General features: G+C 42.7%; 1 protein-coding gene across 1 annotated transcript in view; it reads right to left on the bottom strand.

Annotated features, from left to right (window-relative positions):
• TMEM63A (transmembrane protein 63A) overlaps positions 1 to 2,101 on the bottom strand; it is a 39,009-nt gene extending 36,908 nt beyond the window's left edge. The window contains exon 1 of the mRNA XM_074949173.1: positions 2,034 to 2,101. The gene's annotated coding sequence lies outside the window, so the exon portion shown is untranslated. The remainder of the gene's footprint in view (positions 1 to 2,033) is intronic.
• Between the last annotated feature and the right edge of the window lie 11,957 nt (positions 2,102 to 14,058).

Raw genomic sequence — 14,058 nt, 5'->3', positions numbered from 1 at the left:
GCCACTCCAATGCCTCAGCAGGGAAAGCAAAGTCGAGGGGACAATCTCCCCAAAAGGCAAACACAGCCCCGGTTGTGGCTGGGGATTTGATGGACAGTTCCAGATATGAATGGCTCACCAGCAATTAGAAATAGAAGGCTGGAGTCTTCCTCTGAAAACCTGGGGCAGGGCAGGCTGGAGAGGCCTCCTGCCAAGCTCTGTGGAGACAGAAAACTGGAGGGAACTGCAGGGGGCGGGGCATTCCCCTGCAGCTGGTGACTGACAGGGCTGGCTCTGTCCCAAGCTGCAAGTAGGCCTAAGCACCTCAGCCCCAGTGAATTGTGGTAAACTTGTCTGTCCTTTCTGGGCACTGGGGAACTAGGGGGGAGCTAGCCTGGGTCCACACTACAGAGTGGTCATGTTAGCAGCTGACAAATTGCACTAACTTGAACATTAGCCTATGCCCTCCGCTAGGCCAGTCAACTTTAGTCAAAAGCACCACTATATTCAAGGTAAAGGTTTTTGTGTGACTGGGCCTCAAGCTGGGGCCATTGCAACTCCTATCAATTTTGCAACGAAGACAAGCCCACCGAGACTATCTCCTGCAGAGGGCAGTAAGGAGCCAGATTTGTAGCCAGTCAGTCAAGTCCAATGATGCAGTGTTTTTACCAGGAGAGCCCGTGTTTTTACCAGGAGAGCCCAAGTTTTCTGCCACGATGAGTGGCTGCATAAGCAACTAAAAGTATGTATATTTGCATACATTTTTTCTGTGTGTCAAAAAAACAAACACATTGCTAATATTTCCTTATGCTTTTACCTGCCCTAGAGAGACAAAGTGGGTGAGGTAATATCTTTTATTGGACCAACTTCTGTTGGTGAGATAGATAAGCTTTCGAGCCACACAGAGTTGACCTGAAGAAGAGCTTTGTGTGGTTTGAAAGTTTGTCTCTCTCACCAAGAGAAGTTGGCCCAATAAAAGATATTACCTCACTCACCTGGTGTCTCTAACATCCTGAGATTAATACAGCTACCTTTACCTGCCTTGCCAGATGACCTGGAGCTGGTTGTTGGTGGAGTTCAGCAGCAATGGAAAAACACAAAACTCCCCAATGCATGCCCAGAAGCAGCAGAGGAAGAACAGCAAATTTGGTATCTGCCCAGCTAGAAGTATTTGTAGTTTCCAGGAGCTTTATTTCCTATATAGGGAATAGGACTATACCCAGAGACTGACTTCTACAAAAATGGCTCATTGTACATACACTACTTGAGATCCACAGAATTTCACAAAAAAAGCTTGTTAAAATGGTGTGAACACACGCACACACAGAGTATACACTGATAATACTAAAGAGCTTCCCCAAAGTGCTGTATGTTGACCAGTTAATCTACACAACTACTCCTATGGAGGTAGGGACATATTACTGTCCCCATTTTAGAGATGGGAAAACAGAGGCTGCAGAGGGGTGAAAGGTCTTGCTCAAGATCACAAAGCAGGTCAATGGCAGAGCCAGATTAGTGCTCAGGGATTCCTAACCCCATACTCTGTCCACAGGCCCCTTTGCTCCTGATCCGCACAATACAGTGGAGAGAGGGGGCACCGTCCTCCACCAGCTCCCCGTGGGCCGGAGAGAGGGTCCAAGCAAGGCATGGAGGTGGGCTGGGCTCTCAGCACACGTAATGGGTGGCTGGTAACAACCAGGAACGGGGCCTGGGGAGCGGCTGGCCCTGGGTCTCAAGCAGGAACTTCCTGCAGGAAAACTCTTCTTCTGGCTTCGATCAGCCACCGCCACCACGCGCCAGCCTGCACGGACACCGCACCGCACCGCAGCCAGGCCCGCAAGTGGTTCGGGGCCTGGAGAGCGCGGGGTTGTAGGTAGGCGCTCAGTGGGTCTCCCTCCCGTAAGCTGGGGCCGGGGGGGGGGGCGCCTCGTAAGGCCGGAAGCCGGCCGGCCCGCCCGGGACTGGACCGTCCCCAACTGGAGCTGGGCTCCTGCTGGCAGCTCCCAGCACGGGACGTGGCAGCCCCGGGAGCTTCCCAGCCGCCTCCCCATTACCTGCAGCGGCGCCTGGCTGCCCGCCCGCTGTCTCCGGCCGCTCTGGCGAGTTTCTCCTGCCCCGGGCAGGGGTGGCGTCCGGGGCCCAAAAGTAACAAAGTCAAAGCAACAAGTACCGGGAGCCGCGCATGCGCCCCCGCCCACAGCAACAGCGCCGAGCCCGGCCATTGCCCGCCCCTGTGGCCGTGCCAGGTGCCTGCCTGCCCCGCTTGGAGCCCGTCCTGCACCGCCCCCCGTCTCCGCGCTGTGCTCATCTGAGCGCTCCCCACGGACCGCTTCTTAGTGCCCTCCCCAGACCTCGCTGTCCGCTCGGAGCCCCTCTGCCCTTCCCGTCCCCACGGGCCACTTGGTGCTCGCTCCCCCCGTGCCCCACAGTCTGCCCTGGGCCCCCCCGACGCCTGCCTTGCTGCTGTGCTGCCCGCTCACTGCCCTGTCTGTGTCCCTCTGTGGCCCCCTGCCACTCCTTCTGTGTCTTCCCTTGTGATGAGGGACCCTCTCTGTCTCCCCCTCATGCATTTCTTGTTACTTGTTGTTTTCACAAAGCTGAAATGGTAGCATTGTCGAGAATATTGCAGAAGAGGCAAAAGTAATCAATAAATATTTCTGTTTCATATTAGGGAGAAAAACAGGATGTCCGGTTTTACTATGGTGATTAAGCACTTTCCACTCCAACAGTAACTCAAGAGGATTTTCGACAGCAGCAGCTATTAAAGTTGGACATACTTAAATCAGGAGATCCTGGTAACTTGCACCATGAGTTTTAGAAGAGCTGACTGAAACGCTGGCTGGACCAATACTGTTCATTTTCAATAACTCTTGGAACACTGGGGAAGTTTGAGAACACTAAAAGAAAACTAATGTTATGCCAGTATTTTAAAAAGGTAAATGGGATGACCTGGGTAATTTATAGGCCTGTCAGCCTGACATTAGTCCTAGACAAAATAATGGAGTGGCTAATATGGGACTAGATTAATAAAGAATTAAAGCCAGTCAACATGGGTTTGTAGAAAATACATCTTCCCAAACTAGGTATCATTTTTTTACGAGATTAGAATTTTGGTTGATAAAAATCATAAAAGTAATAATGTTGATATAATACTCTTAGACGTCTGTAAGGCATTTGACTTGGTTGGTACAGTATGATGTTTTGATGAAGAAACTTGAATGATACAGAATAATAGGCAAACATTAAAAATTGGCTAAGGGGCAGGTCTCAAAATGTAATTGTAAACGGGAAATCATCATCAATGGTGTCTGTTTCTAGTAGGGTCCTGCAGGGATTGGTTCTTGGCTGTACGCTGAAAAAAATATAAAATCATCACTGATGTTTGCAGATGACACAAAGATTGGGGTTGTGTGTAAGTAAACTGGAAGGTCAGTGATAAAGAATAATCTGGTTTGTTTCGTAAAATGGACACAAGCAAATAACATGCATTTTAATAGCACCAAATGTGAAATCATACACGACGTAGGAACAAAGAATGTAGGCCACACTTAGTAGATGAGGGATTCTAAGCTGGAAGCAGTGAATCTGAAAAAGATTTGGGGGTCATAGTGGATAATCAGCTGAACATGAGCTCCCAATGCCACACGCTGGCCAAAAGGACTAATACTATCCTTGGGTACATAAACAGGGGACTCTACCTCTGTATTTGGCACTGGTGCGACTGCAACGGGAATATTGTGTCCAGTGCTATTGTCCCCAGTTCAAGAAGGATGTTGATACAATTGAGCAGGTTCAGAGAAGAGCCACAAAAATGATTATGGGACTAGAAAACATGCCTTAGATGAAAGACTCAAGGAGCACAATCTATTTAGCTTAACAAACAGGAGGTTAAGGGATGACTTGATCATATTTTGTAAGTACCTACATGAGGAACAAACATTTGATAATGGGCTCTTCCATCTAACAGACAAATATATATAGTAATACAATCCAATATCCGGAAGTTGAAGCAAGGTAAATTCACACTGGAAATAAAGTGTAAATTTTTAACAGTTAGAGTAATTAACCATTTGAACAATTTACCAAGTGTTGTGATTCATCCATCACTGGCAATTTTTAAATCAATAGTGGATGTTTTTCTAAAAGGTATGGTGAAGTTCAAACAGGAATTATTTTGGAGAAGTTTTATGGCCTGTGTTTCACAGGAGGTCAGACTAAATGATCACAATGATCCTTTCTGGCCTTGGAATGTATTAGTCTATGAGACAGTTGCAGTCTTCCTCCAAATTTCTTAAGATTTCCCCACCAGGATTATCACATCTGCAGACACAGCCCTTAGGAACCAGATTCATAAGGCATTTGCTTCCTGAGAGCTTATTTCAAAGCCACCTCTCTCTGCCACTGAGAGTGCTCAGGATTCTGATGCCACAGGCAAACCTGCTGTGGCCGAGAGCTGCAGCTCTCACGGTAAAGCACAACCTGGGGCCTACTCCAATTACCCCATTTTGGCATCTCCAAACAGCCATGGGACCACAGAAAACCAGCCAAGCTGGAAGCAGGAGTGCTTGCAAGTCAGTAGGGGGCACTCTTCCCTCTGAGGCTGTGTTCAGTGAATGTCCTGCTGGTGTCAAGGGATGCGGTGCTGCTAGAAGGGCTGCGTTTTCCAGACTGAGGCAGAAAATCAAAGTTCGGATAACTGGCAGTTCTTACAGACCCCGCATGGTGCTTGTTATTAGGATTCCATGACACATGGGCTGGCCACTTTCTAATTCAGGAAGTTACATTTTGCTTACGGGCGTCAGCTCAAGATTTGCCTCTGATGTTTATCATTGTGCCCCTGCTTAGCTGTACTTCTCATTGAAGAAGGGCACTTTAACAAATGCCCCTCAGTCTTTTGCTGTGGCTGCTGGGTCGTTTGATGAAGCATGAGTGGCCTCTCTGAAGTCCTGCTCCTGCTTTGAAGCTCCCTAGTGAACACAGTTGCAGCTTTTCCCACATGGATTTATCATCTGGAAGATGTCCATACTAGTTAAAATAACAGCTCAGAATGGTACATACATCGTAATCTATATTGGGAGGGGGTTGATGAATTTTATTCTTTTCTGTGTATTTTTGTGTGGAAGGGGAACATGTTCCTAATTGTCTGGGGCAGTCCACAATTAAACATGTTGTCCCATGGTGTGAAAGCATTGTTTTCTGAATCCAGTACCCTGGCTCTGACCAGACTAGAGCACATGGGTGTAGTTAGGAGCCTGATAGTGGGGATAGCTCTCCTGGTCAGAGCTCTGGGCCCCACTTTACCCACATACTTCAAGAATAGAGAATGCTGATCAAAGGTGCAGCAGGAGCAGCCCTCAGTTGTTAGAGCACAATGGGACACTGTCAGCCTAGCTTGGGAGGAGACAAACTAAGGGCTAACCAGGAGGAGGATAAACCAAAATGGAAAGGAAGAGAGATATGGAGACAAAACTGGGAAGCACAGGGGAGTGAATGTGAAACAGAGGCTGGATCTCCTGAACCACCGCTGCATAGGGATTAATTCTGCTCCCAGCTACTTAGTGGTTAAAATAGATTGAAACAAGATGGGGAGCTCTCTTTGCTCCAGCCAAGGAGGAGGAGCTGTGGGGGACCTCTTCTCAAGTCAGGGAGAAGAGGGAGGGCTACACTCCACTTTTAGCAGAGGAAGGAAGGCTGTTCCCCCACCTCTAACTCTTATGGTAATTGCTGGATATACATATGTGTTTGCCACATGCCTTCCACATAAGTTTAATCACTGTACGTGAGCTAAAATAAAGTTAAGTAAATAAAGGTGCAGTTATGTAATCATTACACTGTACACTGATATCTGTAGATTTAAGATATATTTAAAGGGACACACACATAGATTTTAGGCACTACATTTAATGTGTGTTGAAAGAGATCTAGCAATTAAAGCAGAAAATGGAGTCAGGAGACTTGGGTTCTATCTTGGTTCTTTACTGACTGCATAATCTGCATATGTAATCTGCATAAATCCCTTAATTAGAGATGGTCCCAAGCCAAAGCTTGGATCCAGACACCCCTTAATTTTGGGGCAGCGTGGATCCAAACTGTCCATTATCTCTTTAATGGGGACATCACTCCCCACAACTTATATGTTCTTGTTTTTCCATCAGTAACATCGGGGTGATCATGATTAATTGAGAGGAAAGTCCTATATAATAGTACCTTTGGGACATGTTGCTATTATTTATCCTTCACTACATCTTCCCTTTTCATAATGGTGCACATTAGCACTGCTATCATGGCCGCCAGGAGACTGTCATCTTATAGCAGCAGAATGCTAAGTGGCTTTATTCTTTGAGTAACCATGGGTTGGGTGAGGAGTTGTATTTTTCCAATTTGTCTTGGGTAGCAAAATGCTTTGAGTGGGAGTTGGGAGTCTACCAGCATTTGCTTTAAAACACCTTGAACCAATTTTACCCCTTGTATTGCATCAGTGAAGTCAATAGCATTACACCAATAAGAGCTTAGGTCTCTTTATTTTAGCCATTTATAGCTTAGCTGTAAAAACTTTACACTGTGCTGAATCTTGGTTACAAGATCTCAGATAAGGAATGAAAAGGAATGGAAGTTTTTCTAACCACTTGGCCATTTATAAATTATAGCATGATAACAGTATAACTCAACATTTACTAGTTATTTCACTGTTTTGTGCTTCCATAATTCACAATAAAAGCCAACCTTTCTCCTCCCACCCCTCAAAAAATAATAATAATAATAAAAAAAAAACCCAGAAGAGCTTTCTACTACTGAAAAGGAAGAAGAGGCCAGAGAGTCCATGAAGGCCACTAAAGACTTTACAATTTCCAATCTAATTAAGTGGAAACTGCTCAGATACTATGGTGATGGTTAACTGTGCAAAACTCTAAAATAGATCAATCAAGAATAAGTTAGATATTGATAGTAATTAATTACATTAATTAAACTTATATAAATAAGTTACGTCTTATAGCATTGTTATATCCAAGGCTCTCAAAGCACTTTGCACATGTTAATGAATTTAGTCTCACCACACAGCTCTAAGGTAGAGAAGTATCATTCCAATTTTGCAAATGGGGAAAACGAGGCATAGAGAGTTTAACTGACTTGCAAAAAATTACTTAGGCTGTCTGTGACAGAATTGGGGATGGAACCCAGAACTCTCGACTCTCAGTCATCTGTCATCCAGAAGAACCTCCTCCCTCTTTTGAAAACAAATTCTTGCCAGACAATAGGCCAGAAGCATAGTGCATATGTTCTATGAGTTCACCTAATGTTCTATGGTTCCCCTCCCGCCCCCCGGATCTCCTTCTCCCTTCCTCCACAAAAAGTACGAAATCATCTGCAGTAACAAGACACATGGCAGGGAAATTTTGAAATAGAGCTTCAGCATTAAGTCAGCCAGGGTCTCCATTGTTAATGGTTGTTCTAGGGGATTTAGAAATTGGCCATAAACATTTATACAAGTTTAAAACTCAGCCCCAAGACAAGTGAGTCAAATTCACTGCTCAAGTGAACAGGTACAATTCTATTCTAAACCACTAATGCCAATGGTGAATTTACCTGAATGTATGTATTGTCTTTTAATTAGGTTCCCACACCTTAACCATAGCTATGGTATCTAAGGTCTTGGCTACATGGGGACATTGACTGGCAGAGCTACAGTTCTGGAATAATTCCCCTGTATGGACACTCTATTTCAAAATAAAAGTGAATTTATTCTGGAATAATCACTCTGCTTTGGAAAAGGAGTAATTATTCTGAAATAATATTATTCCAGAATAGAGTATCCATATAAAGGAGTTATTCTGAAATAGCTAAATTATATTGGACTAGCTATAGCAGAATAGATATTCCTCTATAGCTATTCTAGGGAATTATACCCAAGTAGGTAAGGCCTTAGTTATGTATTTTACATAGTCTAAAAACCAAGACCAATTTGGTTGGTTGTTTTACTGGTTTCATAAACTATTTGTGCTCTTCTTTCTTGTCTTTTTTAGGATTAAGAAAATTTGACCCCCATAACCTCACTTTGGCTAGAACATCTGATTTTGTGGTGTAATACAGGTGATGTTCAGTTATCTTGACATTGAACTGGATCTTGCTGCTAGTGCCTTTTGCTTATGTGTAACATAGCTTTTTTTCTCTTTCACAATGGTTGGTAACTTACAGCCTTTGCATTTGCTTCTTTCTTTCCCTGTCTAGACAGGCTTTTTAGCTAAGTAGTGTGATTTTGTTTATCTCTGATTTCAACAGCAGCACCACATTTCACCACATTTCACAAGAAGCAGCATTCTTGTAAACAGTTTTTTGTTTGACACTGTCTGTTCTTCTGGTGACAAAAGCCACATCCTTCCACTAGTTAACAAACATTAAATTTCACTGCTGGGGACATATGGAATCCCAGTGTAGGACCTGGGGAGCAGGTCAACAAAATTTGAAATCCTTCCACATTAACTTTATTTTGGATGTTCTCCATCCACTTTGACAGCTCTTTAGCACCCAGTTCAACAAGTGTGCGAGTATTTACAGTTACATGTGTGACTCTCTTCCTATGTGGCTTCTATCCTTGATCAAGGCCACTCTCTATACAACTGCCTTCTGGCTCAACTTCAGCTCTCACTTGTGGCTTTATCCTTCACAGCAGGATTTTCCTCGATGGGTGAACTCCCAACACGAACACAGATATGCTCAGGACCTTGGGCAGCAGGTGGTCTGAGGTTTTACCATGCATGGCACCTCTCCCTGTGGTTTTGGAGTTTTCATTACTGCTGCTCTCTGACTGAAGAGACCCATATGCCTGGACTGCTGTTACTTACACATCTGCCTATTCAAGTCTATCTTAATGGATCTAATTCAGGTTTCTAGCCTGACGGCCCATTGCTACCTCTTAATCCTTGCTTTCATCTAGGAATCTGTTTTACAAGCCTCTCAATACGCTAAAGGATTTGATGTAGCCATTATGGCTATGTCTACACTACACTTCCTATGCCAGCTTAGCTATGTATTCTTCCATTTAAAGACCCAAACAGTTATATGTAACAAAAAACAAAACAAAACAAAAACTTACCTAAACAAAAATTAAGAGTGATTTTGCTACTCTTCCTTGGTTATGGAGCGGGAAGAAACTTGTTGGGTACAGACTGTATGGATTTCACAGAACTTTGATTTGAATTTCAACTTAATACAAACCAAAGGAGAAAAGGCAATACTCAAAATGAAACTGCTACATTTCGTTAAGTTCTGTGCATTGCTTATGGATTTGTAAAAGATAGTATCTGTGAGATTTCATTATTTAACTTAGAGTCCTACCATGTGGCCATTAGAAATGGGCTTGAACTGTAAAATTCTGATTTTGATTGTACAAAAGCCAGGAAATTCAGTGTTATGGTTCCCACAGCAACAGGAACTCTTTGCTGCTTTGCGCATATGCATTACTTCAGGAAGGTGGTATGAGATCTCCACTAATGACAGCAGGATGATCCTACTGAGCATACCCAGGGAGCTGAGTGCCAGGAACACATGCCAGGAGTGTCACAGGCAGATTGGCAGCAGGCTTCCTGGTGACAGGATGAAGAATGCCTTACATATGAAAACATAGTGTAGTTGTAAAAGCAGACAGCTCTGAGTGAGAGCATTGTGCCTTCATCAGGAGCAGAATGTTCCCCACCCCCAGAACAGGAGATCTGGTTTTATTAAAGCATGAGCAAAATGTTTGGGGCCCAGGCATCAAGCCACCAGTTGCATAGACCACTCCCATTGAAGTCAACTGACAGGATGCTCAGGCCCCTGGTGGGCACTCACTAACACCTTCACTTCCTTAGAAAGGAGGAAGAGAAACACAGAATGAAGAAAGAAGGAAAGACAACAAAGACTGTCCAATGATTCTCATACCCACATACAGCTTTAAAAAATACATGTCATTACCTAGCATAAATTGAATTGTTTTTCAATAGATTTTTTTCTCTGTAGTGTTCTGCTTTCTGTCAGTACCTCCACTTTCTCTCTCCCCCCTTTTCTTTTTGTATATATCTCTCCTTCTCTCTTTCCAATGTTCTCTCCTTTTTCGTCTTTTTTGTTACTTCCCTTCTGTTCCCTCATTCCTGCTCTCAATTTTATAGTATTCTCTCCTTCTGTTTCATTCTTCGTTTCTCATGCCTGTTCTTTCCCTTTACTGTGATCCTTATTTCTCTGGATCGCTCTCTTTTCTGTTCCCTCCTCCCACATCTGAACATAAAGGAAGGGTGCATACATGTTTGATGCATCTCCTCCAGCCATAGGCAGCATAATTCACCAGATTGCGAGCCATGTCTGGCTTGGGAGCAGTAGTATGGTCTGGTCTGTATAAAGGGAAAGAAAATGGAATGCAGTAATTGCAAGCTGAGCTCAAGCATCTCACTGGTCATCTGTGAATTCATGGAGGAGAATAATATCTTTTTCATAAATAAGCAATAGCAGCTTGCAAGGTGCACATTGCTTAGCTTACCAGGATGCTTTGTGTGCTGTACCTTTTTAGAGTTCATTGCTTAAGAGAGCTTTGTCAACAAAAGCTGAGTTTGTTCAGCAACTTTGAAAATCAGGTTGCTCTTGTAGGTGTCTAAATAAGGACTTAATTTTGGCCTGTATGATTTGCTCAAGGTCTTTTCCTGACAGAGCTGGGAACAGTGGCCACGTCTTCTAGACTCCCCATTCCCAACGCTACACAACTCTGCTTCAGAAGAGCAGATGGTACTAGAGGATGCTAACTGGTTATAATTAAATTTACCTATCAGGAAGACTTCAAGCAAATTGTGAAAACACCCACAGTGTGATTCTGATAGCCATCCTGGGGGAGAGAGTTTCATGAGTGAGCTAGGCCCTAACAGTGAGAAGGCCTTGTCTCTAACTGGTTAACTAGTTGTCCCTTATACTTGGGAATGGCAAGAAAGGATAAACCAGTCGATCTGAATTGCTTTGGGGGTACCTTAGGGTGATAGATGGGTTCACAAAATCTTTCTCCTAGATTAGGGTTTTATATATCAATAATAAGCTTGTGGCAGCCAGTGCATTTCATAGAGGGCAGTTGCCACACCCAGGCACTTATATTAAGGAGTAAGCGGGCAACTGCATTCTGCAACTACTGCTGTTTCTGGATCAATTTCAAGGGAAGCCCAGGAAGTAGAGAATTTAATAATCTAGTATGATGACTATGAGCCTTGATACAAGTAATTGTCCCTATGTGCAATATACCAACATGTACTAAAGTACCTTCCTGACCCAGGCCCATAATGAGATCACAACTGAACTGGCACTGTCTTGAGGGGCTGAGAGTGAATCAAGCTGTGAAAAGATTGAAGAAGACTTTCGGGGCCTAATCTCGCAAACCAGATGCATGTGGAATTCCTGCTGAAGTCAACTGAAATTTTATACGTATTGGCTTTGCCGGATCTGGATCTTATTGAAGTCACTATCTCCTGGTAGCCTGTTTCACAGGTGAAACTATAGGTCACAGCAAAAAATGGATAATGAATTTCCAGCTCTAACAAAGCTGTTCCGGTCTTTGGGAGCAGTGAGCTATTATTACTTGTTTTGCAATTTTAGGGGGAGATTTAAAAAGCAAAAGGGGATTTAGGTACCCAACTCTCATTGACAGTCAGTGGGAATTGCGCACCTAACTCCGCTTTGTGCCTTTGAAAATCTCCCCCATACATATGACTTGCTACAGGAGCACCTTTACTCAAGACTGGATTGGCAGTTAACCAGAAACCTGAGGGCCACAACAAGTTTGCATAAAGTGGAGTAGATTACTGCCACAGTATCTTTGTTATAGAGGTGCTGCATGGGAAGCCCACAGGTTCCAGCATTGGATGGATGATATTTCCTGCATGGACCTATAGTTTCCATGGGCTGAACATCAAGACTAAGTATCAGGACAGCAGTCAGCTTCACTGTAGAACTCTCTGCTTTCAGGCTGCACTTTGGCCACTGCTGATTTAATACATTTGTATAAGCAGATGGTCAGGTAAGAAAATATTAGCAGACGTGCTTGCATGTTTGTGTTTCACACATCAAAGGACCTGACAAAGCCTGGTTAGCTCTTCCTTTAAAAATCGGTTGAGTAAGATGCATGTCCCTGGGCTCTATAGTATGGATGTTAAATGGATTAAGTCTAGTGTGGGTTGCACAGCTTTATTTTTTGGCCTTGTAAGGCCCATGTTAAATCCAGGGGTTTAGTCCCTTTGTTTTCACCGATGTAGGTACATGGCAGGAAATTGCACAATTTAACCTATGTCCTGAAATAAAATATTCTTTTGTGTTCTGGTTTAGAATCAAACGCATAAAGAATTTTAATTCTTTCTTTGTGATTTTCCTTTTAAGTAGTAGAACAGAAAAAGGCTATAGGGACGCCAAAATGCAGGATTCATCAAAAAGATTTATAAAGTTACTAGAAATATTGTCATGAGTTTTTTATTAATTTGTTTTATTTTTATTTCAATGAAAAATGTTTCAATTGTTGTTATTTGTTGGATATAAACACTCTCCTGAAACTTCTGCAGCCTAAACATTGCAGCATTGTTCTAGGACATGAGAACCAGAGAATAAAACTTCATATTAGGATTTCATTTTATTACTTATTTTTGTACAAGGCCCAAAAGTAGGTGCCTTACAGAACAAAGGGAAAAGAAACTAGATATGGACAAAAGGGAAACAGGCCAAGCAGTTGTCATTGTCCAAGATGTGTAAAAAGTATAATGGAAACAATCAGCATATGTAGTAAAAAGTACATTAGATTTTTACACATTGGTTTAGTTTTAATAATTTGAAATGTTATTAACAGACTTAAGGTATTTTTAAAAAATACTGACTTTTTAACCGGACAGCATCCTTTCAAGTTCATGGCAAAGAAAAGTTGTCTCTAAAATAAGAAAAATAAACCACTGACCAATGCACAAGTTAATATAGTATGACTCAGATCACCTTATTAGAGGACTATTTCACCTCTCTTTAACCCTATCCATTCTGAAAGCCTTTCAAGCATTCCTCCTCTGTATTACTCTGTCTGTCCAGGGCTCAGACGTGTAGGTTTGGCACTGTTGCTGGATCCATTCAGAACTCCACTTCATCATTCTTTTGATTATGGAGCTAATGTGCTGTTAAGAACAGGAAAAGAAGCCACTCACAAGTAATTATTTTGGTATTGAATCAGTCTGGGTCCCACAATGTAAAACCTATTGACACATAGTCACGTAAGTTACTATAGCCACATATGTCAGAGAAAAGATGTATAAGCATAATTTAGCTCACCTTCCTGCCAATGTAGGTTTCTTTTCTCCAGTGTACTTTCTAGTGCTTTGCCCAGAAAGTCTTAAATATCTCAAGTAGTGGGACTTCTTCCATTATTTCCCTTGGGCAACTAATCCACAGTCTAACAGATGTTACCATTAGTAATGTATAGCCACAGGTATGTCTCAGTTCTTCTTTTCTACATATATATATTATAGTCTTACATCATCCTCTGCATTATTCTTGATCTGACTTTTGCAGTTATCACCACAAAGAACTGCTTCTTTCCTTATTTACACTCTACCAAAGAATGCAAGTTATTTGCACATGAATCCTCACGGATGTTTAGCAGAAGACTTAAAATTTCCTTCAGTTTGGCCTTTAATATGTATTTTTTGCTTACTGAGAAGACAGCTCCTAGTAAATTTGATAATGTAAATTATTCACTGTTCATTAGCACGTGCTTTGTAAAAGTTCTGCCATTGCAGGCTCTGTATTAATGGAACTAAATGACACCTAGCAGAGAGTCGTGTGTTATACCAGTGTAGAAGTGCTTATACTGGTATAGCTTATTCCAGGCCTTTTCTACACTTAAAAGGGTTTGTCAGTATAGATATACTGGAAGAACTATACCAGCAAACTCCTCTAGGAGATGCAGCTTATATTGGCAAAAGAGTTTTTTAGATGGTATAGCTTAAACTAGTTCCCCAGATGGAATAAACTGTTCTGGCAAAAGGACTTTTTTTACTGGTATAACTGTGTCTATATGAGGGCTTTTGCTGGCTTACCTGTGTC

The sequence above is a fragment of the Natator depressus genome, chromosome 3 (assembly GCF_965152275.1).
Source record: "Natator depressus isolate rNatDep1 chromosome 3, rNatDep2.hap1, whole genome shotgun sequence".
Classification (NCBI taxonomy): Eukaryota; Metazoa; Chordata; order Testudines; family Cheloniidae; genus Natator; species Natator depressus.
The sequence above is the reverse complement of the archived record's forward strand: the minus strand, read 5'-3'. Positions and strand labels throughout refer to the sequence as shown.